The sequence below is a fragment of the Mobula birostris genome, chromosome 11 (assembly GCF_030028105.1).
Source record: "Mobula birostris isolate sMobBir1 chromosome 11, sMobBir1.hap1, whole genome shotgun sequence".
Taxonomy (NCBI): Eukaryota; Metazoa; Chordata; class Chondrichthyes; order Myliobatiformes; family Myliobatidae; genus Mobula; species Mobula birostris.
The window spans coordinates 27,546,337-27,554,769 of record NC_092380.1 but is presented as its reverse complement, the minus strand read 5'-3'; positions in this window follow the sequence as shown (position 1 = coordinate 27,554,769).

Here is an 8,433-nt window from a genome sequence, read left to right as displayed (position 1 = left end):
CCTTCTGTCCGCAGACCTGGGCGGGTGATATAGGGAATCAGAGCCGGGGGAAAGGGCGAGACTCCAAACGAGTACACGGCATGGGTGGCACTAAGGAGAGAGGCACGGAGCCCAGGGGCATATTGATTTGAAGGTGGAGGTGGTGTTGGGTCTACTGAAGGCGGATAAATTCCATGGGTGTGGTGGGTTCTATCGCAGGTTATGGAAAGAGACAAGAGAAAAGATTGTTACCCTACATATCCGCTTGAGAAAAACACCAGGTTCCAGATGATTGGAGAGTAGCTAAAGGGCAATAGGGACGAACTGGGAAATTTAGACCACCACTGGTTGGTGTTCCTGGCCAAGTACTAAAGACCTGTGCTGATTAACTGGCTGGAGTGTTCACTGAGATCTTTGGCAGTCTTATCCGAGCTACCCGCTTGCTTCAAGCAGGCTTCAATTGCTCAAGAAGAACGTGGTAACCTGCTTTCGTGACTTTTGTCCAGTAGCAATTACATCCACAGGGAGCAGTCCATGATCATTGCTGGACCACCCCACCAGCCTCCAGGTCCAACATATTATTCTCCGTAACTCCCGCCACCTCCAACGGGATCCCACCACTAAGCACATCTTTCCCTCCCCCCCCCCCCCCCCCGCCACCTCTGCTTTCTGCAGGGGTCGCTCCCTACGCGATTCCCTTGTCCATTCGTTCCCCCCCCCCCCCCATCCCTCCCCACTGATCTCCCTCCTGGCACTTATCCTTGTAAGCGGAACAAGTGCTACACATGCCCTTACACTTCCTCCCTTACCACCATTCAGGGCCCCAGACAGTCCTTCCAGGTGAGGCGACACTTCACCAGTGAGTCGGCTGGGGTGATATACTGCGTCCAGTGCTCCCGATGTGGCCTTCTGTATATTGGTGAGACCCGACGCAGACTGGGAGATGGTTTTGCTGAACACCTACGCTCTGTCCGCCAGAGAAAGCAGGATCTCCCAGTGGCCACACATTTTAATTCCACATCCCATTTCCATTCTGATATGTCTATCCACGGCCTCCTTTACTGTAAAGATGAAGCCACACTCAGGTTGGAGGAACAACACCTTATATTCCGTCTGGGTAGCCTCCAACCTGATGGCATGAACATTGACTTCTCTAACTTCCACTGATGCCCCACCTCCCCCTCGTACCCCATCCGTTACTTATATACACACATTCTTTCTCTCCCTCTCTCTCCTTTTTCTCCCTCTGACTATACCCCTTATCCATCCTCTGGGTTTTCCCTCCCTCCCCCTTTTCCTTCTCCCTGGACCTCCTGTCCCATGATCCTCTCATATCCCTTTTGCCAATCACCTGTCCAGTTCTTGGCACCATCCCTCCTCCTCCTGTCTTCTCCTATCATTTTGGATCTCCCCCTCCCCCTCCCACTTTCAAATCTCTTACTAGCTCTTCCTTCAGTTCGTCCTGACGAAGGGTCTCGGCCCGAAACATCGACTGTACCTCCTTCTAGAGATGCTATCTGGCCTGCTGCGTTCACCAGCAACTTTGATGTGTGTTGCTTGTACATCCACGGTGATGAAGTGTTTTGAGAGGTTGGCGATAAAACATATCAACTCCTACCTGAGAAGCAAATCAGATCCACTCCAGTTTCCCTACCAACACAACAGGTCCACAGCAGATGCCATTTCGTTGGCTCTTCACTCAACACCTGGACAGTAAAGATACATACATCAGGATGCTCTTTATCGACTACAGCTCAGCATTCAAAACTATCATACCCTGAAAAATAATCAATGCCTCCTTGCACAGTTGGATCCTCGATTTCCTCATGTGCAGACCCCAGTCAGTTCGGATTGGCAACAACATCTCCTCCAGAATTTCCATCAGCACAGGTGCACCACAAGGCTGTGTGCTCAGCCCCCTGGCTCTACTGTATGACTGTGAGGCGAAGCAGAGCTCCAATGCCGTATTTATGTTTGCTGATGACATCACTGCTGCAGGCCAAATCACAGGTGGTGGTGGATCAGCGTGTAGGAGACAGATTGAACATCTGGCTGAACAGGGCCACAACAAAACCTCTTATTGGATGTCAGCAAGACCAAGGAGCTGATTATTGAGTTCAGGAGGAGGTCCATGAGCCAGCGCTCATCGAGGATTAAAGGTGGAGTGGGTCAGCAACTTCAAATTCCTTGGTGTTATCATTCAGAGGACCTGTCCTGGACCCAGCAATTACGAAGAAAACACAGCCGTGCCTCTACTTCCTTCGGAGTTTGTGAAGATTTGCCATGGTATCTGAAACTCTTGACAAACTTCTGTAGATGTGTGGTGGAGAGTATGTTGACTGGCTGCACCACAGCCTGGTATGGAAACACCAATGCGGTTGAAAGGAAAATTGTACAAAGGTAGTGGATACAGCCCAGTCCATCATGGGTAAAGCCCTGCCCACCACTGAGCATATCTACACGGTGTGTTATTGAAGGAAAGCAGCAGCCATCATCAGGGACCCCCACCTCCCATGTCATGCTGTCTTCTCACTGCAGCCGTCAGGTAGAAGATACAAGAATCTCAGGACACACACCACCAGGTTTGGAAACAGTTATCACTGTTCAATCATCAGCTTCTTGAACTAGAGAAGATAACTTCAGACACTCCATCACAGAGCTCTTCCCACAACCTATGGGCTCACTTTTAAGGACTCTTCATCTCATGTTTCCTATTTATTGCTTATTTACTGTATATAATATTAATTATTATTATATTTTTATTTTTTTCTCAGCTCAAGCTGGTAAAACCTGAGCTACGGGCATAGCCAAGCACACTCTCTTTGCAATTGCTAGGAACTTCTAGATTATTCTGCTGGTGTTTAGTATTGTGGCTTTCTGGAGATTTACATAAATATTGCTGTGTAGGTCTAATTGTTTAATGCTATTGTGTAGTGACTTTGGGATGATGCCAGTTATAGGTATTCCTGTCGGAACAATGTATACCCTGTTCATCTTCCATAGTCTTTCAATTTCCTCTTTAATTCAGCATGTTTCTGGTGGTTTTCACTTATTTATTTTTGCCTGTTCTGTGTTTAGAATGGCTATATCTATTAAGTAAATTGTTCTTGTTTATTAATCCTGTAGTGTTATATCCAGATGATTATTATGGATTGTCCTATCTGTAATAATGGATCAGTCGTGATGTAGTTTGTAGGTCTCTGACTCTTTTGAGTTTGTATTTAAAAGCAAGATTTTGGTGAATGATCTTTGCCACTTGATTGTGCCTGTGAAAGTAATCAGATTGAGATAAACTTCTACCTGTAATGTGTTGGATTGTTTCTGGTTTTTCTTGGCATTTTTCTGCATTTATCATCTTGAATTTGTTGGTCTTTTATTATGTATTTTTGATCATTCTTTGTGTGAGCCACCTGGCCCTGTGTTGCCACAAGTCTGTTTCTGGGAAGAGGTCTCCAACTCTGAGCCAGGCGTTCGATGCTTCCTTGCCCACAATCTAGTCTGCTCAGATCGTGGGGTATCTTCCATGGAGGGTCATGCTCTTCCAATGGTTAACATTTTCTTCAATGATGATAATGTCTTCATTTTTCTGGGTGTGCTTTCATTTAAGTTTAGCGGTGTGTATTTCTTTACAGCATTGCAATGCCCGTGTGGAGTGCTGAAACCTATTCTCATTGAAGAAGATTTATCCTGAGAAGTTTTATCTGACATTTTTGTGAATTTTTTTTATGTCTGTTATTCCTCTTCCTCCTTCTGTCCTAGTTAACCTATATTTGCGTGTACAGTGTTTTTAAAAAATTTGTCATGTCAGTTCTTAGTTTTCTTCATGAGTTTTCCAGATCTATTTCACACCAAGATATTATGCCAAAAGAAAATGTTAATATGGGTATAGCAAAAGTGTTATGGCCTTCGATTTTTTTTAATATATTGAGCTCTGTTTCGCAGATTTTCTTGAGCCTTGAAGTAAACTCTGTCAAAAGTTTTCCCTTTATCACCCTATGATCTATTTTCTTTGCTTGTTGATATCCCAGATACTTTTCATATCCATCCATTGGTTGTATTGTGTCCTGCTGCTCTGTTTTATATTCTACTAACTCTATTCCACCTTTCTTTATGTGTAATGTTCTGCATTTATCCAATCCAAATTCATGTCTATAACTTTAAAAAAAGTTCTACTACTTAAATTTTTTTTAGCTTTACTGATGAAAGAATGTATAATTTCAAATCATCTTTGTGTAGAAACTGTATCAAGATATAATTTAATCACAAACGAGAAAATCTGCAGACACTTGAAATCTGAGTGCAACACACAAAATGCTGGAGGAACTCAACAGGCCAGGCAGCATCTATGGAAAAAAGCACAGTTGATGTTTTGAGCCAAAACCCTTCGGCAGGACTGGAGAAAAGGAGCTGAGGAGTAGATTTGAAAGGTGGGGGGGGGGAGTGGAGAAAGAAACACTAGGTGATAGGTGAAATTTTGAGGGGGAAGGATGAAGCAAAGAGCTAGGAAGTTGATTGGTGAAAGAGACAAGGCCATGGAAGAAAGAAAAATGGGGGAGAGGAGCACCAGAGGGAGGTGATGGGTGGGTAAGGAGCTAACATGAGAGAGGGAAAAGGGGACGGGAAATTGGGAAATAGTGAAGGGGGGGGGAGGTATTACTGGAAGTTTGAGAAATCAATGTCCATGTCATCAGGTTGGAGAGTACCCGAACAGAATACAAGGTACCGTTCCTCAAACCTAAGTGTGGCCTTATCACACAGTGGAGGAGGTCATGGATGGACAGATTGGAATGGGAATGGAAAGTGGAATCTGCTCTGGACCTTTTCATTGCCAACTGCCAATGGGACATTAACCGTCTAGACTATAACACTCCTCTCTCCTATTCCAACCTCACTCCTTCCAAACCTACGGCTCTCCACTATTTTAAAAAGACAAGGGAGGTTCTGTAGTAGTCTAGCGAACTGGCCTCTACCTTGCTAGGCCCAACGCCAGCTCTCAGACACCTCCTCTTACCCCTCGAATAAGACTCCACTAAGAAACACCAGGCCATTGTCTCGCACACCATCACCAACCTTATTGACTCAAGGGATCTCCCATCCACAGCCACCAACCTCATAGTTCCCACACCTCCCATTTCTACCTCATTCCCAAGATCCACCAACCGGCTTGTCCAGGTAGACTCATTGTTTCAGCTTGTTCCTGTCCCACTGAACTCGTATCTTCATACCTCTACTCGGTTTTATTCCCCCTTAGTTCAGTCCTTTCCTGCCTACGTCTGTGACACTCTGGATCTTTTCAAGGATTTCAGGTTCCCTGGCCCCCATCATCCTATTTTCTCTATGGACGTCCAGCCCCTATACACCTCCATCCCCCACCAGGAAGGCCTCAAAGCTTTTTCTGGACACCAGACCCAACCAGTTCCCCTCCACCACCACTCTCCTCCACCTAGAGAAATTTGACCTCACTTTAAATAATTTCTCCTTTGGCTCCTCCCACTTCCTACAAGCTAATGGTGTAGCCATGGGCACTTGCATGGCTCCCAGCTAGGCTTGGCTGTTTGTCGGCTATGTTCCAAGCCTACGCTGGTGACCGTCCAGCACTTTTCCTACACTACATCAACAACTGCATTGGTGCTGCTTCCTAAACCCATCAACTCCATCCACTTTGCCTCCAACTTCCATCCTGCCCTCAAATTCACCTGGGCCATTTCCGACACTTCTCTTCCCTTTCTGGCCTCACGGTCTCTATCTCCGGTGTCTATTATCAACCAACGGACGCTCACAGCTACCTGGACTATACCTCGTCCCGCCCTGTTAGTTATAAAAACGCCATCCCCTTCTCTCAATTCCTCGGCCTCCGCTGCATCTGCTCTCAAGATGATGCTTTTCATTCTAGAATGAAGGAGATGTCCTCTTTTCTTTCAAAGAAAGGGGCTTCCTTTCCTCCACCATCAATGCTGCCCTCAACCACATCTCTTCCATTTCACGCACGTCTCCTCTTACCCCATCCTCTTGCCACCCTACCAGGGACAGGGTTCCTCTTGTCGTCACCTACCACCCTACCAGCCTCCGTGTCCGGCACATAATTCTTTGAAAGTTTTGCCACCTCCAACTGAATCCCACCACCAAACACATCTCCCCCACACCCACCCCACCTACTGCTTTCCACAGGGATCGCTTCCTACGCGTGTCCCTTGTCCATTCGTCCTTCCCCACTGATCTCCCTCCTGGCACTTATCCTTACAAGCGGAACAAGTGCTACACCTCCTCCCTCACTACCATTCAGGGCCCCAAACAGTCCTTCCAGGTGAGGCGACACTTCTCCTGTGAGTCTGTGGGGTCATATAGCATGTTCGGTGCTCGCGGTGTGGCCTCTTGTATATCAGTGTGACCCGATGGAATTGGGAGACCGCTTGGCTGAGCATCTACGATCCATCTGCCAGAACAAGTGGGATCTCCCAGTGGCCATCCACTTTAATTCCACTTCCCATCCCCATTCCGATATGTCCATCCATAGCCGCCTTCACTGTCGTGATAAGGCCACACTTAGGCTGGAGGAACAGTACCTTGTATTCTGTTTGGGTAGGCTCCAACCTGATGGCATGAACATCGATTTCCAGTAATGCCTCCCTCCACCTTCTCCGTTTCCCAATTTCCCATCCCCTTTTCCCTCCCTCCTTGCCCGCCCGTTGCCTCCCTCTGGTGCTCATCCCACTCCCTTTTTTTCTTCCATGGCCTTCTGTCTCTTTCACCAATCAACTTCCTAGCTCTTTGCTTCATCCCTCCCCCTCCAAGTTTCACCTGTCGCCTGGTGCTTCTCTCTCCCCTCCCCTACCTTTCAAAACTACTCAGCTTTTTTCTCCAGTCCTCCCGAAGGGTTTCGGCCTAAAACGTGGACTGTACTCTTTTCCATAGATGCTGCCTGGCCTGCTGAGTTCCTCCAGCATTTCGTGTGTGTTGCTCAGGCATAATTTGTATCAGATTTAATACCCTATTTTCGTCCAATTCCGTAAATTAGAGAGCAGGTTTAAAGCTAGACAAAACCATAGTGGGCTTAGGGAATCGCCTTGGAAAATGCCTCAGTTTATTTTGATAATGGTGGTTGTTCTATTTTGGTTGTTAATAAATAGGGTAATTAGAATTTGCAAATGCTTCATTGGGTGTTGTAGAAATTTCATAAGTATTGGGTGTAGTTTATATATTAAGAACATCTGTTAAGTGTGGGACAGAATCAGATGCTTTTTGGTCGTCAATAAAACAACATGGAAGATTTCTGCTTTTCTGCTGGGACATGATTTAGAATTACAGATTCTATTATCAGTTGTTCTTTACATCCTTTCATACCCTTACAGCATCCTTTCTGCTCTTCTGTAAGAATATTGTAGTTATCGAAGTGAGTGGTGATTAGTTGTGAGATACATGATGTTACTATTTTGTACAGAGCTTGTAAACAAGTAAGAGGATGATATTTTGATGGGTCAGTGTGATTTCTCGTTTAGGTAAGAGATATGTTTTACCTTATGTCAAAAATTCGGGCACTTCTTCACGATTTTTAAGAAAATTGTTGATATGTATTACTAGGTACAGAAGAAGGCAAGTGACTTTTTTATATCAATAATTATGAATTGTATGTCTTCAATTGTGTGAGTGTTTTCTTTTTCCTCCTTAATCCAGCTTGCTTTTTGATTACGTGTCACCCTATTTGACTAGATGTTAGACCAAATATTCATTATCTCTATGCTTGTTGGTAATTCTGTGCTAGGGTTTGTCATATTTAGTTTTAATGTCCTGTATCAACCTTTTTTTTCTATTTTCTTGAGCTGATAATTCTGTTTTCTTCATCTGGCACATTTCATGTATCTATTTAGTCTGGCTTCATGTTTTAGTGTATCTCCATATTCTACAGTGTTTTTGTTAGGCTGTTCGTATCTTGTATGGACCTTATAATTCCTTAGCTTTTCTCTGTAATTCTCTTGCTCGGGTAATCTATTTTATATTCCATTAGGTGGGCTATTTCTGCTCTTAAGGTTTCAATTTTGCTTCTTAATCTCTTCTGCTATTCTGGTGTTCTCAATTCATTACTGAGTTTTGGGTTTCTATTAATGAGTGCATCTATTCTGGAGCCATTGCACTGCACTGTTGTAAATGTTGTGCAATGTTTTATTGTGTGTAGTTCTTCAAATGTTTCGAGTTTTCCTAAATATTGTGGTAGTATAATATTTTTGAGAGTGTTAACAGTTTTTTTTCAAATTTTGATGATGTGTTTTGTCTTAGTACGTAGGGTATTTTTTTGTTGGGTCAGTGCCCATGTATTCCGTTAGTGTGATGTTCAGTGTTAGGATAATTTTGTCTGTGAGCTCAGCTTGGTCATCAGCATTCTGTGAAGACTCTATATCTGTGTTGTTGCTATTACCATCAGGTTGTGGAGCAATTGTTGAAGTAATTCTATTTTCATCA